The sequence below is a fragment of the Harpia harpyja genome, chromosome 2 (genome assembly GCF_026419915.1).
Source record: "Harpia harpyja isolate bHarHar1 chromosome 2, bHarHar1 primary haplotype, whole genome shotgun sequence".
Lineage (NCBI taxonomy): Eukaryota > Metazoa > Chordata > Aves > Accipitriformes > Accipitridae > Harpia > Harpia harpyja.
In genome coordinates, this window is record NC_068941.1 from 32,957,842 (window position 1) to 32,976,974 (window position 19,133).

At 41.7% G+C, this 19,133-nt stretch overlaps 1 long non-coding RNA gene across 1 annotated transcript; it reads left to right on the top strand.

Annotated features, from left to right (window-relative positions):
• Positions 1–250: 250 nt before the first annotated feature.
• Positions 251–3,815, top strand: LOC128152464 (uncharacterized). The gene is made up of 3 exons (XR_008238663.1): positions 251–532; positions 2,996–3,313; positions 3,661–3,815. It is a non-coding gene; the product is annotated as an uncharacterized LOC128152464 (long non-coding RNA).
• Positions 3,816–19,133: the final 15,318 nt, after the last annotated feature.

The following is a 19,133-nucleotide window of genomic DNA, read 5'->3' on the forward strand; positions in this document are numbered from 1 at the left end:
TGGGAAGACATGCTGCTTCGTTGGTAGTTTGGTTTTATGGAGGTGGCTAGGGGCCTGTGTAAGCAATAGCAGCATTTTGCCTCAAGAACTGATACTATTTAGAGGCCAAAATAACAAGCAAAATTCCCTGAGATTTGAGCATATTGTGTTTGGTCAGGATTCCCGAGGAAGGATGTACTTTGAATGTTGTTTGTGTAGAAATTACATTGCAGGTCTTCCCTGTGCAGCTGACTCACACTGGAACCCTAGGTAGACAAGGTATCCACACCACTGCCTGCCCGTTCTCCTGCCCCAGCCTGACACCACTGGAGCCAGAAAGACTCATGAGGGTCCTGGTTGCCTTCTACCACTCAGCTCAACTTTGGTTAGAAAGTTGGGCTTTTTTTCCCAGCTAAATGGCCTTCTCAAGGAGTCCCCTGTGTCCTTCTTCCCCAGCAGCAGCCAGCCCATCAAATTGTGGGCTGCGTCCTTCCACCCCTGTTTGGTCGCAGGAGGAAGCCAGCTGCCTCGATACCTTTTTCTCACCAAGCAGGTAGGAGACTGTTGCTGTTACACTTCCCAGCCCCCCTGGGAGGCTGACGAATGAAGCTGTGCTCCTGAGACCTGAACATATAATTTGCAACACGCAATTTGTGTCGCATCATACCTAGCTGAAGCTCTAGTTCCCGGAGTCCCCAAAATATATCTACAAATAGATCATGTCATGTCAAAAATGAAATGGAAGGTGATAGTAATTGTGGACTATATAATTAGAAAGCAAGAATCAGAATGTCTAACTAATGGCAACACCTGGAATACCTGCAGAAAAAGCTAACCAAAAGTCACCTTGAAATCCAGGGAAGCCTATGTTTCTGCCCCTTTAAAAAACTGCTCAGAATATTGCAAATTACACTTTGATCACACTTCTGCTGGTGTAAAACACGTGGAAATCAAGCATAAGACAATAATCTGACTTTTCAAGAAGGTCACATCCACTTAAACGTACAAAGTTGCACACAGTAGGTTTTTCTAAATGTAGACACCTGCGTGTAAAATCATGGTGAGTCCAAGTCTAATAAAGTTTTCTTGATGTTATGGAGCCTAAAAGTCTGTCAGAAGTACAGGGGAGGAGGAGGAGGAGGGAGAAGCAGCTTTAGGGCCGTGTAAAAACAAAGCCTTTCTTCTCTCCTTTTAAATATTTCTGCTGAGCCCTGATTGAACATAGGATGAAAAGCCACTGTCTTGAGATTTGAGGAAAACAAAGGATTTCTGTTTCCACTATTACATTGAAAAGTTCTTTACTGCATGAAAGGTCGTCTCTTCTAAACTTCCTCAGACTTGTGGCTTAGGTTTTGGGGGAACACAGCTGCTGGTACCACGGAATAGGATGTGGTATCTCTGAGTAATCCATGTGGTCAGAAACATTAGCTCTCCGTTCTTTATATCAATTTTACATTGTAACTTGGGTGAAATACTTAGAGAATGGCATTTCAGCTTTTAAAGTTACTGTGATGGCATGGAAGGGTGGTATGTTTTGACCCAAACTCTCTGTTATTGCATGGTAAGAATGGCAGAGTAATGATCTGAGGTGGTGTACTGCGGCTGGCAGTCACTGTGTCAATATGAGCAGTGGGCTCTTCCAGAATTGGGCCCTAAGATTTGATGTTGCTTTTGAGCTGATGTTTCTCTCTATTATCTGGGTTGTTAAAAACACCCCTGGCATCCATTAGAGCTTGTCATGACAATTGTTTGAAAAAAAAACTTCTAGAAAACATTCTTCTGTCAAAATACAGCATTTTACAAAAATACAAAATGTTTCATGGAAGTGTGTTGGTTTCAATGAAAATTTCTCAGGGAAAATTTCTCAGGGCTAGGCTGGAGTTTTTAGGAAAGAAAGAGAAGTGAGAAGAAATGACTACCTGGGAAATAGTGTGACCACCTGGGGCACTGGTGACCCCATATACTGTCCAGCCTGGGTGCAGAGATGACTTAAACTGCACATCTGCCTATAAACCTGCCTCTCCACTTTCTCTCAGCCTTGTCAGAGGTATTTTGTTGTGTGAACGGTTCACCATTCTCCAGTCCAAAGAGTTACTCTGCAGGCCAGTGGTTAGACTCCTGGTATCCACTGTAGGGGACAGAGGCCAAAGTCCCAGTAGGGATAAAAGCAGGACAATGAATTTAAACTCAGCTTTTCCACTTGTAAGCAGGGAAGTTGGCCACCTGGCTATTAGCAGTCATGTGGTGGATAGGTCCAAATGTCCCTCTTAACTTTTTCAGTTTTAAAAACATTTCCATTGGACACTGGAATGAAAGTCAGCTCTGAAACTGGGCTTGCCTTCCTGTCTCTGAAACAAAATTGTTATATTCCTGACATTACTTCTCAAGTACATTGTGCATCAGGTAAAACCAAAATGAAACAGGCTATAGTCCAGTAGATGCTAGATCCCATCATGCACGGTTTATATGCAGACCTTATGGGCGGTCAGTGTGAAGGTTTTATGTGTTTGGGCGAGCAGAGGGAGAAATCTTGCCTACCAAGGAGTATCTTCATTTGTGCCCATATACTCTTCTCCACAGTTTGACGATGGTGCAGATTCTTCTATGAGGAGTAGCTGCTGTTGTGATGTTTGTAGTAAAAGTCAAAAGTTAGTTTCATTTTGAAGACAGAAAAGAGAGGGTTGAAGTCAATGCCAGGTTCTGGCTGCTGCTATGTTTGAGTTGTGCAGTATGCTAATGAAAATAATGTTATAATTAATGATGCGTACTTGTGCTTTCACCCACGTTTTCAGGCCAGGAACACCCTCATGTACTCTCACTCCATTATGTAACAAAGTGGAGGAGAGCAGGACTGTGGTCTACTTCCTCCTTGCCTCATTTCATGCTCTTTGCTCTTTAAAGCAGGTGGGAGAAGATGAGCAGGCTTTTGTTGGGCCCTGGGGTTGTAAGAGGCTGCTCCATGGACAGTTCATACAGGAGCTGTGATCTCTGCTTTTTCCTCTCCTTCCGCCCTTAGGACCCTTCATGGCCAACCGCAGGCTATCCTGCAGGAAGTATGTCCAAGAGAGCCAGGTATCACTGACACCTTCATGATAAACCCCTTAAACACAGAATCAAAGACTCACCTTTAGACATTTCCATTGAAGTTGTTTTCAAGGAAAAATATGAAGAGGCAAACTCTGCTCTCCCTGACAGGCGTATAAATCTGGTGCAACTCTACTGAAGTCAAGAGCTAAAACCAAATAAGGCCTGGAAATTTTATCTTCTGGCTCAGAAAACAAGAGTCAACAAAGGGCCTGATTCATCATCGAGGAAAGCCAAGTCAACACCAGAGGTACATATTAATTTGCTAATTTGATTTAGGACTTGACTAGTGAGGCAAGGTGACCCCCTAAAGCATTGACTTCAGTCAACTTGAGCTATTCTTAAAATTATATAAAATATTATTGAAGCCAGTCATTGCTCTACCTGCAGAAGGGAGCAGCTTTGGAATGTATTATTACTGTTGTGACTGGGCAGCCTAGTCCCAGACTGTGATATAAGTATGATGCATGCTGAAAAAGACAGAGAATTAGGACAAGTTTTGTCCCAGATACTTTTCCATGTGTGGGGGAGCCATATAATATTCAAGTATTAGTTCACAATTACAGTACTTGTAGAAGATCTTTATTCTGTGCCCAGATGTCCAAGCCTAGCAACGTGCAGACCTTCCAAGTGTCTAGTCTTGGAAAGCTCAACCATCAAAGAAAGGCACGTTTCCAAATGTCCCACTGTGAATGACAGCCTCACCCCAAAACCTGTTCACTCAACCCAGGCAACGAAGTGGATGGAACGATTTGCACAGGCAAGTTGCTTGAATGGCTTTGGAATGGAAATGAAAAAATGCTCCCTTGTATGTTGGGTGGTTGAAACCATGCATGAACTAATATGCCAGATTTCCTGGTTTCCACATAGCTGATATGACCCAGTTTGGGGGGGATAATATAGGAGAGAATTTTTTTTTATTTACAAATGATTTTTTTGTAGCAGCTGTATGAATTTGAACACAATGATAAAACGTTTTTTATTTATTTGAAGTAAGGAAAAGAGGATCTATGGGATTAATGTGTTCCAACTAAAAATCTCCAATAATCTATTATTATATCATTAAAATATTTTAAACTAAATTGGTTATAATATTTTTATGAAAGTCTAGTTTGTGAAGGCAGTAGTTTCCTACCACATGCAACAAAAAACATTTCACATGCATGAAAAACTAGTGTACCGAATTTCAGGCTATAAATAAGGGAATTGTAAAATGTAAATGCTTAGAAACACTAGCAAAATTCAGCCAACAAAGCAGGGATCAGAAATTTATACCCTCGTTACTGGTAATTACAGTCACATTCTTTACTGAACTGTATTCCCAGCCAACACATAAAAGTGTCCTGATGCATTACCTGCTTAGAACTAAGTCACCCCTAACACACATGTGCCAGAAAGCGAATCTGCAGCTATGTGGCCATGTTAGCACATGGAGCTCTGCATGCGCTGCTGTAAATGTATCTGTCTACCTTTTAAGCAAAGTAGCTGAAAGCCCCTGAGGGTGTTCTTACGAAATGTAAATTCACTGACTTGGAGACCTCAGCAGAAAATCGCTGCTTTTAGTGGATGGCAGTTTAACACTCTCCTTTCCATAGGAAAGTGAGGAAAAGAAATGCAGTCCATGGTTGCTTTTACATACATTCAGCATTTGTCTTTTTTCTTCTTTGACAAAATGAAAGCAGTTTAGGCATCTATAAAAGTAGCATTTTTTTTCCCCCACAGAAATAAGCAATAAATTCTTAATGCCCATGTGACAGATCAATCTCAACCTGTCAATAATTCATAGTTGATACTTCCTCTATTTTAAAGTTAAGAAGGAATTGTGAGGAAAGATGAACCTTCTTTTGGGTTCAGATTGACACCTCCTGCCAAGACTGTTAATTTGCCTGAGAAAAAAAAAAGGCACACACATGGGAGCTTAAGTTCATTAGTGGTCTTCTTGCAAGTATTTTGACAATACTGCATGAATCACATGCTTTTTCTTTGAATGGTGTGCACACACACTTGATTAGTGTGTCTTAAAATGTCCAACCAACTAGGTTCAGACACATAAAAATACCCATCTGGAGTCGCAAGCACTCACATATTTGACTTCAGTGGAACTGTTGCAGTTCCTTCATATCTGAGAATCAGGCCCTTTTCAATATAGAGTGGGGTGCCAAGTGCTATCTGGCCAGTTCAAAGGCCACTAGGCTGTAGCCATGAAGGAAGACCAAAACACAGGTGCCCTCAGGAAGAGAGCTTGTTGCCTGGAAGACTGCTGTGACTTGAGCACCTTCTTCAAGAGTCGGTCATTCAAGTCTTAAATTGTTTTTGTAGTAAGGTTGTGTTCTTAATGGGACAGCAAGCCCACAACATGTTACAGAAGACAGTTAGGAAGAAGATACTACCTACCCCAGAGCAGTCAGATGAGCTGAAGTCCTCACTACTGCTAGCCAAATTCTGGATGCTCTCAATTTGGAAAATAGGATATCTTAAGACAAATCACAGAAGTTGGGACCCAAAAGTTTTGCTCATGATCTTTCTAAGCACTTTAAGGCTTAAAAAGTAATCATTAAGAATATTTAGTGCATTTCAAGATCTCTGCATGCCTTTCTCGAGTGAATAGACCCACTGTCCTAGCAGTGTTTTTCAACTTTTGCCACTTTGACCATACCTAAACATTCTCCAGTGGATGGGCAGGCACCCTGGGTAGCAGGTGTAAGTTTCCATACAAAAGGCTCCATTTTCTCAGTTACTTTTTTCATCTTATTGGAAGTAGTTAATGGAAAACCACCAGTCTTACTGCATTTCAGTAAGCTGGTTCTCTCTGGGATCTTTAAAGGGCAATGCTAAAACAACCTTGAGTTTTAAAGCATAGTGACACTCTATGTGAAAATGTTCTCTGGGTTTCTTGTATATGTTGCTAGTGATGTAAACAGTCAGCTTTCTTCCATTTAGAGTTAAAATGCTACTTTTCCTTGTCCAGTTCTCCAAATTTGGCTCGGCTCTGATGGTCACATCTCTGCTTTTTTTATTTTTCATCACCATCTTTTTTTTTTTTAAGGTGAAGTAAACTATTTCATAGACTTGCCAATTAACATTGGTTGCCTCCTGTCCTAAGTGCTGTACAAACATAGTGGAAGAAACAGTCCCTTCCCTGAAGGTCTTCCCTGATGATCTAAACCCAGAAGGAGCTGATGGAGATGTACTAAAACAGGTCTTGCAGGTCAGTGATGTTGTCAGTAGATTTTGGCTGGTCGGGCTAATTGAACAAGCTAGCAGGAAATTTCATTGATAAATCACAAATTGAAAAAGTTTATTCAGCGCCAGATCAGAGATGTGTACAGAAGCCGGGGAGACCTTCCTCATCATATGCTAATGGAACAGGTTGCACTCACCCTGTTATCAGGGCTGTGTATGAACTGTTTCACAAAGCGTAAAGGGTATATCATAAGGCTAGAGAAAGGGTGCAGTCCTGCTTACCCCCTGGGGAATAAGAGGAAAGCCACCTGAGGACCTCCAGTTGCATCATGCATTCTTCCTGATGTGCAGTAAAGTCTCAATTTCTAATGGCCAGTGTGGTTCTGCAGCTGTCTTCCCTGAATTAATCACAGCTGGTTTCTCAACCCAAGCAAACTCTTAAGGAAACTTGCTTCTCTCTCCTGCGAACGCGTGCAAGAAAGTGCTATTTTTTATACATAGCCACATTTCAGATTAGAACTGGATGATATAAGCACAAGACACATCATTAACTAGGGGAATCTGTTAATACCCATAATCAATAAATGAGTACAGGACTGTTTCTTGTATTACAGTCACAAAACAATGCATAGTGTTTGCTAACTGCTGTTCACTTCTAAATACTGCATGTTACTCACTCATTAATTACTGCCACAGTTTGCAGGAATTATTCCATAATTAATTGGCCTCTAAAACACTCTGCTGTATCTCTTTCACATTTGGGAAGTGCTACTCAACATCCTATTTTTCATACAAGTTTTTCGTACAAGCTTTGCCAAAGCTCTTTGAACATGTCATCTTGGCAGATAAAAACATGACTTGAGAATGGCTACGAGCAATGAGGTAGTGTGAAAAGTTTTAGAAGCAATGAAGTATCACTATTAAATGTAAAATTAATGTGGTGTTCCTGCATCATGAAATCCTTCCTACCAAACTATAAACCAGGCAGTACTGTAAAAAGTTGGAATGCAGATTAGAATCATAGAATCATAGAATCATAGAATCATAGAATCATTTCGGTTGGAAAAGACCTTCAAGATCATCGAGTCCAACCATTAACCATGCCCCCTAAACCATGTCCTGGAGTACCCTGTCCACTCGCTTTTTTAATACCTCCAGGGATGGTGACTCAACCACTTCCCTGGGCAGCCCATTCCAATGTTTGACAACCCTCTCAGTAAAAAAAATTTTTCTTAATATCTAACCTAAATCTCCCTTGCCTCAACTTGAGGCCATTTCCTCTTGTCCTATCTCCAGCCACCTGACAGAAGAGACCAGCACCCACCTCACTACAACCCCCCTTCAGGTAGTTGTAGAGAGCGATAAGGTCTCCCCTCAGCCTCCTCTTTTCTAGACTGAACAGCCCCAGCTCCCTCAGACGCTCCTCATAAGACTTGTGCTCAAGGCCCCTCACCAACTCGGTTGCCCATCTCTGGACACGCTCCAGCACCTCAATGTCTTTCCTGTAGTGAGGGGCCCAAAACTGAACACAGTACTCGAGGTGTGGCCTCACCAGTGCCCAGTACAGGGGAACAATCACCTCCCTGCTCCTGCTGGCCACACTATTTCTGGTGCAGACCAGGATGCCATTGGCCTTCTTGGCCACCTGGGCACACTGCCGGCTCATATTCAGCTGGCTGTCAACCAGCACCCCCAGGTCTTTCTCTGCCGGGCAGCTTTCCAGCCACTCTTCCCCAAGCCTGCAGCGCTGCATGGGGTTGCCGTGACTGAAGTGCAGGACCCGGCACCTGGCCTTGTTGAACTTCATACAACTGGCCTCAGCCCATCGATCCAGCCTGTTCAGATCCCTCTGTAGAGCCTCCCTACCCTCAAGCAGATCAACCCTGCCTCCCAACTTGGTGTCATCTGCAAACTTGCTGAGGGTGCACTCAATCCCCTCATCCAGATCATTGATAAAGATATTAAACAGAACAGGGCCCAACACCGAGCCCTGGGGAACACCACTTGTGACCCGCCGCCAACTGGATTTCATCCCATTCACCACAACCCTCTGGGCTCGGCCATCCAGCCAGTTTTTCACCCAGTGAATAGTGCACTTATCCAGGCCACGAGACGCCAGCTTCTCAAGGAGTATCCCATGAGAGACAGTGTCAAAGGCCTTGCTGAAGTCTAGGAAAATAACATCAACAGCCTTTCCCTCATCCACTAGGCGGGTCACCTGGTCATAGAAGGAGATCAGGTTGGTCAAGCAGGACCTGCCTTTCGTAAACCCATGCTGACTGGGCCTGATCCCCTTCTTATCCTGGACTTGCCATGTGAGTGCTTTCAAGACAAACCGTTCCATAATCTTCCCCGGTACCGAGGTCAGGCTGACAGGCTTGTAGTTCCCTGGATCCTCCCTCCGACCCTTCTTATAAATGGGCGTCACACTGGCAAGCCTCCAGTCCTCTGGGACCTCCCCTGTTGACCAGGAACACTGATAGATGATAGAGAGTGGCTTGGCAAGGACCTCTGCCAGTTCCCTCAGTACTCTTGGATGGATCCCATCAGGTCCCATAGATTTGTGAGTGTCCAGATGGCGTAGTAGGTCCCTAACTAATTCCTGCTGGATTAGGGGGGGTATGTTATGCTCTTCATCCTTACCTTCCAGCTCATGGGGTGGAGTACCCTGAGGATGACTGGACTCACTATTAAAGACTGAGGCAAAGAAGGCATTAAGTACCTTGGCCTTTTCCTCATCACTGGTTGCTACGTTCCCTTCTGTATCCATTAAAGGAAAGATATTCTCCTTGGGATTGTTTTTACTGTTAACATATTTGTAAAAACATTTTTTGTTCCTTACAATAGTGGCCAGATTTAGTTCTAGCTGAGCTTTCGCCTTTCTAATTTTCTCTCTGTATGATCTAACAAGATCCCTGTACTCCTCCCAAGTTGCCCGCCCTGTCCTCCAGAGATGATAAACTCTCCTTTTTTTCTTAAGTCCTAGCAAAAGCTCCCCATTCAGCCAGGCCAGATTACTTAATAATTTATGTAGTAATTCAGGAATTGGTTCAAGTCTTAGAAAGACTAATTTATTTGAATCCATTTGAACAATACGACTGACATAATGGCATAAATAATAACCTGTACAAACCCAGCATCCTTCACTAGCATAGATCCCAAAGTAAAGCATCGGTTGTGGAAATGGAGCCACCACTTCAGGCACCCGTGCCAGCTATATTATAGATCCAGTCTTCCCCACTGCCTCTGGTGAGCCATTTATGAACCGTAGGGATTCAGCATCACAGATGAGTGGGCCAGTCTCTGTTAGGAAAGAAGTATCTTCTCTACAGAGAGTTGCAGAGAGAGGGGCAGGCAGAGATGTAATTATTTATGTGGCACATAGCTCTTTATGATCTCTAATGACTGAAAATACTGGGAATGATTTTAAGTCTCATTTGAAAAAGCATCACAAACAGTAAAGAGCACAATCCCCACTTCATAGGGCTCAGTTTTCAAGAGCCAATCTCATAGTGCCAGTCCACACAGCACTCAACATGCAGGGGAAAATCTTGACATTTATTTAGGTGCTTACATGGGAGCAGAAATCTTCTGAAAATCTAGTCCCAGCTGCAGGGGGTGCAAGGCCTTTGGGAAATTCCAACCAGTAGCTGGATTGTAAAGCAAAGGATCACACAACAGCCTTGGAGTAAATCAGTATTATGCACTGTTAATCCACACCCACTATCCAGTCAAAATAAATAAAATAAAAGCTCTTAGTGCATTACACTAATGCAAAGCCCAGGATAATACAGGGGAAGGTCTCCCATGAGCCAGAATGCTTGTTCGGCTGAGGCTGTGAGTGCTTATCATCAGGGCATGACCGAGCACACTGAGGAAGAACTGTCAGGGACAGAAAGGGAGGCAGAATAGGAAAAGTTTCCTGCAGGCCACAGGACGGTTGTCACCCCATCTGTCAGAACCACACGTGCCACCAACTAATAACTGCTGCCTGCTCTGGGCTGGTAATGACATCCATGATAACCTGCCTAGTGCCTGCTGTGGCAAATACCATCTCGCCCAATCAAAACAACTAAATGATGTTTCATTTTCCTGTGCCTTTCTCCCTAAAAATCCTCTGCCATGAAGCTTTTGAACTGCTCCTCTTTGGCTTTGGTTAGACCAAGTGGCAAATTGAGACCTTTGCTTTTCTACTAAACCCTTTTGGTTTTATCGTCTCTGGTCCCTTATCGCAGTCTGTTTTGTCTATGCACTGAAGCTGTACTCAGAAGGCAAACTCTTCAAGGAGAACAAAATCTTCCCAGGCACAAATCTCTACAGCGTATAGTGATGAGGGTTGCAAAGTGCTACCATGAAAATGAGCTCCTAAGTCATCCCTGCTATGTAGTAGACACAGTCATGGCTTTTTATTAGAGAAAATGATTCTGATCTATAAATTAATTTAAAAAATAGATGGTGGTTGTGGAGATGGAGTAGATCAGTATTGTGGTGGCTCCATTTAGTAGTAACTGAAGATTGATACAATTTGATATGGTTTGGGTGCCTTGATAAGAGTTGAAGATTAATAGATACGTACAAAATGAAATGAAATCGTGACCACAGCTAGCATGTCATCTGCTTTCTGGACTCAGGAGGACTAAATGGGTACTGGAACTGAAGGACAAACCTCTAAAGATGGCCTCCCAGAATAAAAAGTGATACACTTGACACCGTTAAATATGGTAGAAGATTGTATGGTTGCATGTTCAGCTCCTGTAAATACATTAATGTACTTTGATCTCCAGGGTTGCCAGGCCAGCTTCCACTTTTGTTAAATCAGATGCTTTTTTTGATGAATCTGCAGTGGATGTGGTGGATTGTTGAGCATTACACTGAGCTAAAACTACTGAGACAAGCAATTGTGGACCATCTAAGCTGAAGAGTATTAACAATTAAGCTTTGGTGGCAGTATTTGATAAAAGAAAGATACATTACCCTGAAAGGACTGCTAATGTTGTAGAGTATTGGACGTGACTCCGAGGAGAGTATGAACGTGAACTCGGATTAAATGAGTAAAATGTGAAGGAAGTTAGTATTAAATTAAATATGAAAGTGGTTGAACTGTAGGTTTAGCCTGGAAGTTAGAGATCTGAATTTTTGCACAGTAACAGAAATTTTACCAGCTATTTGATGAATGTATCTTTGCATATGAACATGTTTGATTAGAAACCAGTGGCCAACAGTGATCCAGAGCACAAGAGGGAACATAGAAATGTACTGAGGAACGCAGAATCGACTGGCCCATATTAATATTGTGACAGCAAATACAGCTAAGCTATCAAGATAGTAGAAAGGCTTTCTAGCTCTAATACAAATTCCCAAATTGTTTTGGCACTGAACTCGGAATTGCACAGGCAGACGCATAAGATGACTCTAAACATGATAGGAACGCAAATAGCTGCTTTTGCTGAAACACGGAAATGATATCCTCAGTACTAAATGGAAAAAGCATGATTTGGGGAGACATCAGTAAAAAAGCCAAGTGTTGTCAGGTGAGAAAATGAGGTCAAAGTAAAAGAAATGTACTTTCTTCTAATGTTTAAGGAGGCAGAACCAAAGCTGAGTTTCAAACTGCCAGAAAAAATCGAGGGAGATAAAATGATGCGGGAATCTGACTGAGACTGCAGCTAAATCAAAGAGGTAGGAATTAATGATCTACCCTGAGGTATAATACACATGGCATAGTTTAGGTGGCCCAGCAGAAGCAGCAAATCAAGCTTAGTGAGAGGTTTGGAATCAGGAAAACTGAAAAGGAAGAAAAAAAGGATCAATTTATTGCAGAGGGAGAAAAGTTTATAATAAATGGGAAGCAAGGTATAATGTGAAGTGAATATGTGGGATTAGCTAGATGTATTGTTTTCTTCTTGAGCAATATGACTGAACACTAATATAGCTTGCATATATGGAAAAAGTAGCAGGGCTTTACAGTAAGAGCTTTAATGTCTTATCAAAATATGGTTCTCAACCTAGAACTTGAGGTAAAACACTGCAGCTGTCACCCCCCCCCCCCATGAAAATGATACTGGGGAGACCAAGTTAGACCAGCTGATAAACTGTAGTTTCCTACCAACACACACAAATATCTAAACCAAAAGCTTTACCTGTCTAATTATCTGCCATGGCTAGTCTAAATGGTACTCTGAACCATGCAATTAATGTTACTCGATCCTCTTTGTCCTTAGTCTGCCATACATGTATGGCACTTGAGGAAAAAAAAGAGTTTAGGTTGAATGGAGAGGTAATCCATTCTCTTCACTGATGTATGTTAACGCTGTTAGAACATACACCATATTCTATTTCGTCTACCTGACTTCATCTCAAGTGTTTTAAAGGATGGTCATAGTCAGGAAAACATCAAACAAGAAGCTTTAACTGAGATGAGAATATGACTGAAGGGAAAATGCAGGTTAAAATTGTTGATGCTTTTTACAAATTATAGGAACCAAATCATCTATTCCCTTTCTTCCTACCGCCAAATCAAACAATGTACAACCGAGAGAACTGTCTTCTTGAGATAGAAACAGCATGTGATCATTAATATATAGCTTATGTTTTCTATGCTGTATCAAGCCATGTATCCACTTTTTCCTGGGTCATAACCAGCCGCAAGCAGGAGACAGATAGCTTCCTAATGAAATGGAAGCATTATGATATCTGACTTTTATCACTATTATTGAGCCAGCAGACTTCCCTGCTCACTAGGTCTATTTCAGAGCCTACGAGATAAATCCTTTGGGGTAAAAAGTACTGGAGGAATTAAGTGGTATTAGAGACATACGTGTATATGCAGATCCCCATGTATTCTAAGGCTCTTCCTAACAATTTAAAAAAACCTTTTAAAAGATATACCCAGTGTACAAAAATGATCTCCAGAAATCCCTTGTTGGGCAGTCTTTAATAGTACCTCTTGCAGCAATTCCTCTTCCAAGACAGGGGCTGCAAGAAGTGTTAGAAACTTTGTTGTCTTTGACTTAAATGTGTTAGACTTTCCAGCAATATAAGAGCTAACACTCTTTCCCTAGTACAACACACATACAGTACTAGGCACTTCTGTTTGGAGAGATCTGAATATATTATCCTTAACGAAGAGAGAAAAGGTGAGAGTTTCAGCCCTTTTGCTCCTTTACACCAGATAAAAAGGAAAGAATAAATTAAAGCCACCCTCAGTATCCTGTATCCGGCTGACAGAGATTGCTGGAAGCATGGCAGAGGCCAGCTGTGAGGGTCCTGTTTTCCCTGTGGCAGGTATTGGCAGGGACAGGGCTTGGAGTGGCAAGGAAAGGAAAAAGGCACAAGCCTGGGGAGGATAACCTTGGGATGTTTATGAAGACTGCAGGACTTTCTTAATTACATCGTTGAGTTCTCCAGCGCCCCAAATTGATGTGACCTAAAGCTCTAGGACAGCTTCTCACTCTGGAGTAACTTTGATTTTTGTCTTTTTAATTACACTATTGGCATAATGGATAATCAATTAGAATCACATAAAATAGGGAGGAAACATCCAGGTATTTAAGTTACTTAGAGGGAAGAGAGATTTCATAAATATAACAATAAATGTGAAATTTAAAATATAATATTATTTTTTTAATTCAGTAAGTGGAAACATAGCAAGGAGAAACAACTGTTGGAAATGTAATCCTGAAAGCTCTTGACTTGTTGAATGATATGTTATTGAATTGTGAAAACAGAGAAAATAAAAAGTAAACAGAGAAAATTCAACTGAACCAGAAGAAACTGTTAAAATAGGAAAAATAGTTCTTTGGGGTATTTTTCTGGGACCTGGCTACTTTCTCTGACCAGCCTATGTTTCTGCCTGTTCCCTCTTTCACTTCCTTTCTCTCTCCTAAATGTTGTGAGGAATGCGTCAGGGTCAATGGAGAATGCACTGTGATTGTACATTAATGGGTTATGAAACTTACTGAAGAGCTGGTGTACAGGCTGGGCTAGAGTCATTGCAATCATTATACATTGCTATTAACATATTTATTCATCTTGGTGGCAGGATTTACTTTGAGGGAAATGTTATCAGGTGTTTGATGGAGGAAGAAAGACGAGCATACTAGAGATTCCTGGAGACAGGTAATACGGTCGATCGATCTTACAACTGGAGCAGACTCTTCCATAGTGACAGACAGAGTGATCTTACGTGTCCGCTAGACAGAAGGAAGACCAGTGAGTCAAATCATGTCCAGCTTTCCCTCCCATGGCAGTACTAATTTTCTCTCCTTCCATAAGGATCTCTAATCCATCCCAGCTGCCTCTGCCTTTTAAATCCCTCTTAAAAATCCACTTTTTACTGCAATGCTTGAAGAAAACACTCATCTCACCTGACTTTGCCTTTTAACATATAAATCTGATAAGAATCTCAGGCCTATCTGTGTGACCTGTACTCTAAAGCGGATTATGTTATTGACAGCTCAAATTTGGTCTCCCCCAGGACGACTGCACAAGCAAACAGCCATTATACGTACGTAAATGTACATATGTATACGCCTGTGTTCATTCTGAAGTCCACCCTGGGAAGCAAAAATCATTTGGAAACTTCCAGTGTTTTATTATGAAAAATGAACTCGTTTGTTGAGTGGAATCAAATGCAGAGAAAGGTAGGTGAACTGATGGTGCTGAAGTGATTGCTGTGGGGTGCAGTGGCTGAGGAAGAATATCGGCCAAAGTGAACAGCAAACTCAATTCTGGAGGCTTAGCATGGATGTATTTAAGCATGGGGTGCATATACTATCTGTAGACTCATATATCACACTGGAATGAGCAGGATGCAGACAGATATTTGAAATACAGATTTGATAACTACAGTAATGAAAGATGAGTAACCCTAAAATCCCCAAATATAAAAGGACATTTATCATGGCTGGAGCAGGAAGTGAACCACAAGAATGCAGATAGAATTATGCACAGTGATGAATTTCATATGGTAGGAAAACGTGGGAGCTTAGTACCCCGTCAGTGTGTGAAAACATACATTCCTTAAAGGTCCATTTCTTCTATGTACTCTACAGGTCTGCTGCCACTCCATTGTTTTACAGTCACAGCGTGGCACAAACGGGAAGCTCGCGTGTTCCTGTTTCATTGAACTTTCTCTTTTGTCCACAGTCTGCAGCAGATTTGGCAGTGGTGGGTTTTAGCAGCCGAGATTCTCTAGACAGGAGAAGGAATGATGGGGGGAGCAACAAAAAGCTAATTCTGGAGCTGACTTTAACAAAGAGAAAGGCTAAAAAGCTCCAATCATTAAAGTAAAAATATTTAGACGCGTTTCCAAAGGATACATTTAATTTCTGATTCAGAACAAGACTAATGTGCCATTTAACCTACAAGTTTATATGAGACTTAAACGATACACAGTAGGAACTCTCTCCAAGAGATACAAAGCTCTAAAACTTGCAGTGTGAATTGAATGGTACATGAAGACATGCATATTTTTGAGGTAAACGTATTATTGGTGTTCTCAGTACCTTGCTTTTAAAGATGCAAAATCAATACCTATTTTAGGCAACTATTTATTCACTCATACTAGTGCTTTTACAATAACGCAGACATTTAAAGAATCATAAGATAACACCTGCAATTTGTCTAGAAGTACTAAAAGAAAATAATGTATTGTTAAACAAAATGATCAGTGTCTGAGGTCTTCGACAACTGTAAAAACAGCACCCTTTCACAGGCGGCACTATTAAATAATTTTTAATTTGCAGTAATAGTGGGGTTCAGGTTCTCTTAACCATCCTGTGAAAACTTCCACAAAAATATTGAGAGAACATTTATTTTGTGGCAATACTAATCCTAGGTGACAGACAGTGTTCTCAAGGCTTTTTTTGTTGACAAAGACAACAATAATACTTCCTCATAAATAGCTGTATAATGACTACAATCTGCAAAATCCAAAGTCATTAAAAAAATCTACATTCAGAGAACACAGTCCTCGCTCTTTCTGAAAGACAGTTTCCTTATTATGACTTTTTCCATTTTGATTGAGCCAGATGCCAACAAATTTCTTTTGGGGTCTATTCTTTAAAAACTGAGAGCAAATTATTAGCAGAAGCCAGCAGCAATATAACAACAGAGTGCAGTTTGCTATAACAAACTTGAGAAATAATTACCAGACCCCTTATGCATCTTTACTTTCTCCATGGTTTTGCTACTGAAGAGCAGGATCATCATTTCCACGCAGATGCCAGGGCACACAGCTCCTTACTCGTAACAGGACTTGGTTCAGCACAGCTGTGATGGGGAGCGTGGATTCACATCGTCTTAATATGCCAACCGGCAATCCCTGGGACTGCAGAAGACTGGCACAGCCTCTGAATTAATCTCGAATAGCATCGTTTTGCCCTCAGGACATCAAATACTGCTGACCTCTCATAAGTCTGACCCACGTCTTGTGATCAGGGCCAAGAAATAAACATCAGTCTCAAATTAGCATTCTTCAGTGTCACAACCCCATTAGAACTGGCGTAAACAAAAGCAAGAAGCAATACTTTCCCCTTCCCACCTCCTGGCTTCCTCCTAGGATGCTGTGGCCATAAAACAAAGATCATTAAAGAGGACTTTTATATTAATGATTGAGTGTATGTTACAGTAATCAGATAATGGCTATATCAGCTTTCATTAGAAGTCTCAAGAAACCCATCTTTGCTATGCATGATAAACTAATTTCTTCTAAATACTTTGACAGCATTGTTGATTAAAGCCTTAATGTTCACTTTATATAAGGGCAATTGTTTTTTGGTCAGTTTATTGCTTTGTGTAACAGCAAACCTGAATATTAAGTGGGCTTGAGAGGTGTTAAGGAAAACTCTGCATACTGCGTGATGTCTACCCTAAAGTATTTGTATAGCTTTTTTTTATATATGTACTTACATACAGTCTAGGTATGAAAGAAATAACCCTGTTACTTGATCTCAATTATCAGCTAAAATGTCTTGGGCCATGAAGTACCAAGAGTAGTAAAATAATAACATTAATTAACAATGTGCATTTCTGTCATCCTGCTTAGGGTAATACTTTGCAACGTGGAATCAAGCGGATCCAGCAGAGCAGGGATAACAGACAGAATTTCAAGACCAAAGGTATATGGGTCCTTGTTCAATTGCTTGATAATATCTCCTGGTCTGCCTACAGCATGTTTTAACAAGATCTCTGTACTCGGGGCCTTGTTTCTTCCATTCTGCAGACGCAGTGTAAAGCAGGTGTGCGTCTGCTCAAGGGGGCTAAAGTTACACCCAGAAAGGGTTGAAGCACTAACTGAAACATAACCGTCATTCAGAGCACATAGTAAGGTGTGCAGGGAATTGGCTGGCACGCCAGCGAGTGAGTGAGAGGTGAGAGGGCTTTCTCTGGGGGCTCATCTAGGCCGTGCAGCACTGGCTGCCATAATAACAACTCTCTTGCTGGCATGAGAGAGGAGCTTAAAATATTTGTGTGACTGCACATTTGGATGGGGCTGCACATGCGCGAGAAAGGACAGCTATCTTGTTGAAACAGGAAAGTTTGCTCATGTCCCTTGTGGTGCCTTCTGTGTTTTGTTCTGCCCTGATTTTCCTGTTAAATCCTCACAATACAGTTTACCTGTATTTCTTCCGCTGCTCTTACCAGGTTTTTTTTTTGTTTGCTTTCCAATTTGTTCATTATTGTCCTTCCCAAGTCCAGTAGCTCACATCTCATTGCCGTTCTTGGGATGTAATGTATTTTGCTGACCACCCATTGGCATGTGGAGTATCATTTCCCTTTCCCAACATCCTCTTTCTTGAATGTCTGGGGCTACTGCTGGAAGTAGGTGAATACTGAAAAGCATTCAGGGAACTGGAGTGACTCATAAACTGATGGAAACTGGTATTGTCTAAACCTCAGCAGTTACCTTTTCTGTGAGACGATACCTGCTGCTGAACACCCCCCCTTACAAAGGAGGTGCTTAGTTGCAGTCATCTAGATGACGGACACTGTGCTGTCAGCATCCAGCTACTTGTAGCATCTTTTAAACCACCTGATGTGTGGAGCAGCCAGCTGGCCTCCACACCCCTGTTCATCTGTGGATACCTCTGAAATCAGAGAAAGAAACAAGTTCTGGGGACATTGATAGAGGATCAACAGTACTTCTCTGGTATCATCCGTCAGTCCTACACTGTGCAGTATGTGGAGTCCCATTTCTGTGCCTTCTGACAGTAAAGCCGAGGGCTGATTAACATGACCTCAGGGGACAGTAAGGGAAATGACCATCCACTGCCAGCTGGTGCTTATTGCAAGTCAGAATGATGGCCTGTAGAAGGATACGAGTGCTCCTGGCACTGAGACCATCTTTAAGTCATGATTGATTGTCATTCTTCCCAATGAAGCCTTAACCATAAATAACAGTATTGTGTGAAATCAAGTATTTGAAAAACATAAGATTATTCCAGATGAGCCTGAATCTTTAACAGCGAAAATGTGACAACAGATGAGGGGAGCAAAGCATTTACAAAACTGGATAGTAAAATACATATGTGCCTTTTGTCAGAGTGTGAGAACTGAGATGATAACAGAATCTCTGGCTATTTCAACGAGAAGGGGACCAAAGCTATGCAGCATCACAACTACAGAGAAAAGACTTTTCTCTAGAGAAAAATCTCACTCAAATTCCCTTCCTATAGAAATCACCTGAAGCAGATACTGGTTTTTCTTTTGTTGTTTTATGAGGTAGTAAAAAAGTTGGGTTTACTTACTACTTTGGTTTCAGATGCTTTTCCAGTCCAACAGAGCCTGGAATAGCTTGATGTGGCTATCCTGGGCATCCCAGGGCCAAAGTCAGGGCTCAGTCAATAGTGGCATGAGCTTGATTTTTCATTGGTATAAGCTACCAG